Source organism: Danio rerio, chromosome 4, assembly GCF_052040795.2.
Source record: "Danio rerio strain M-AB ecotype USA chromosome 4, GRCz13ab, whole genome shotgun sequence".
NCBI lineage: Eukaryota > Metazoa > Chordata > Actinopteri > Cypriniformes > Danionidae > Danio > Danio rerio.
Genome location: NC_141024.2, coordinates 73,057,501 through 73,060,000, shown reverse-complemented (window position 1 = coordinate 73,060,000; position 2,500 = coordinate 73,057,501). Strand labels below are relative to the sequence as shown.

Here is a 2,500-nt window from a genome sequence, read left to right as displayed (position 1 = left end):
GCTCAATCCAATAGAGCACCTTTGGGATGTTGTGGAACGGGAGATTCACAATCGACAAATCTGCAGCAACTGCATGAGGCTATCATGTCAATATGGAGCAAAATCTCTGAGGAATATCTCCAGTACCTTGTTGAATATAAAGATTAAGGCGGTTCTGACAGCAGAAGGGGGTCCCAATCCAGTACTATTAAGGTGTACCTAATAAAGTATAACGTGTATAACGAGTAGCATAAATCGGTCATACTATGACAATAATATAGTTGATTGCAGTCATTTCTGATGTAACAAAAATGAGACATCCTGACAGGCCTCACTGCAAGCTGTAAATGATGAACAGGCGTTTTATAGGCGACACCGCAGATCTTTACCTAATGCTCTTATGATTTTTAGCACAAATGAGCAATCGATCAGTTTGACTTCTGAATGTATTTCCCAAAATTATACCTGTGCAGCAGAAGAGTCGTTTCGTGATCCAGGGTCACAAATATGCCTGCATATGTTCATATTTTCCTATTTTTATCTAACACACGACTAACAAACATGCAATTTTCAGTCATGACAACATGATCGCAAACTGCAGATCAATCAAATGTATTTTATACGACACTTTCAACAAACAAAAGTGTTTATTTTCTGCATTTTTAATTTTTTTTTAAATTTAAACAGCCCTAAAATGACAATAATAGAGTTTATTGCATATATCATACACAGTTGAAGTCAGAATTATTCACCCCCCTTTGAATTTTCTTTTCTTGTTTAAATATTTCCCAAATGATGTTGAAGAGATTCAGGAAATGTTCACAGTATGTCTGATAATATTTTTTCTTCTGGAGAAAGTCTGATTTGTTTTATTTCGGCTAGAATGAAAGCAGTTTTTAATTTTTTAAACACCATTTCAAGGTCAATATTATTAGCCCCTTTAAGCTATATTTGTTTTCGATAGTCTACAGAACAAACTATTATGATTAGAAATGTGGTGAAGAAAACTGCTCTCCGTTAAACAGAAATTGGGGAACAAAATAAACAGGCGGGCTAATAATTCTACATATAAACTGTATATCGCAGAACAGAAATAAATATTGTGACAGGCAGGCCCCGATTGGCGGAGTTATTCTTTTTAGGGCGGAGTTATCAGTCTTTTACGGTGGAGCTTTCAGTCTTTTTAGGGAGGAGCTATTCTTTTTTTTAGGGCAGAGCTATTAGTCTTTTAAGGGTGGAGTTATCAGTCTTTTTAGGGCGGAGCTATCAGTCTTTTTTTAGGGTGGAGTTATCAGTCTTTTAGGGCGGAACTATCAATCTTTTAGGGCGGAGTCATCACTCTTTTAGGGCAGATTTATCAGTCTTTTAAGGTGGAGTTATCAGACTTTTAGGGCGGAGTTGTCAGTCTTAGGGTGGAGTTATCGGTCTTTTAGGGCGGAGTTATCAATCTTTTAGGGTGGAACTATCAGTCTTTTTTTAGGGTGGAGTTATCAGTCTTTTAGCGTGGAGTTATCAATAAACAGGCGAGCCAATAATTCTATATATAAACTGTATATCGCAGAACAGAAATAAATATTGTGACAGGCAGGCCCGGATTGGCTAATCGGGACGACCGGGAGAATTCCCGGTGGGCCGGTCCGTTTTTTGGCCGCGAGGGCCGGTGTCCCTAGCTCCAGAATCTGTTGCTCTCACCAGTCACACTTTTTAAGTAAATTTTTTTATTTACTTGACCACAGTCTTCTTATTCATTATTTTACCGCAGCTCTACTCCTTTTATATATAACCAGCCTGCAGGTTAATGATGATATAACTCAGATGAGTCACCTTTCAATATACAACCGTTGTGGTTCAGTGGTTAGCACGTTAGATTAAGATGCCGCCGACCCGGGTTTGATCCTTGTCTGAGTATATATTTTTAAGACATATAATACTGTTAGGGTTGTTGAACATTTAAAGTTCTAAAGCAGCTGTTTTCTCAAAAAAAGACGTGATAGTGTAATTAAAAACTGATTTGGAAATGACCTTATTTTAATATAGTCAGTCGTGAACTGAGGTGGGCCGGTCTGAGGCTTGAAACTCCAGGGCTGAAAAGGAGTCCCACTCCGGCCCTGGTGACAGGCCTAACTGTAAGTCGTAACAGTCGTGTTCTGGGCACTGTTTCAACTGTTTGTTACACTGAATGTTCTCAGAGGATCAGGTTTGGTTCACACCCCTGCTCTCCACATCTCTCGTGTTATTGGTTGGGATAACGCGCCTGTTATTATTACAGTCCAGTTTCACTCGCATTCCCTAACAAGCTGAAACGTGTTTCCAGCTCATCTGACAGCTCGGAGGTGCACATTGACAGTTTGCCGAAGGGCAATAATATCTAAAATCCCCCAAAATCTGCTCTCTCTTATTATCTGTAGATGCACGCGCATGTATTTGATCACCGGCTGTATTAGCTGTAATCAGTTTTCGTAGACATTCTCTCGAGGATCTATTCGCGTCTCTCAATCTGTCCCTCCCTCTCACACGAGGT

The 2,500-nt window shown here is 39.5% G+C and overlaps 1 protein-coding gene across 1 annotated transcript in view; it reads left to right on the top strand.

The window, feature by feature from the left end:
• The first annotated feature begins 1,501 nt into the window (after positions 1–1,501).
• The window catches only part of si:cabz01023700.1, a 9,853-nt gene continuing 8,854 nt past the window's right edge, over positions 1,502–2,500 (top strand). The window contains exon 1 of the mRNA XM_088650845.1: positions 1,502–2,500. This exon is cut by the window's right edge and continues 151 nt beyond it. The gene's annotated coding sequence lies outside the window, so the exon portion shown is untranslated.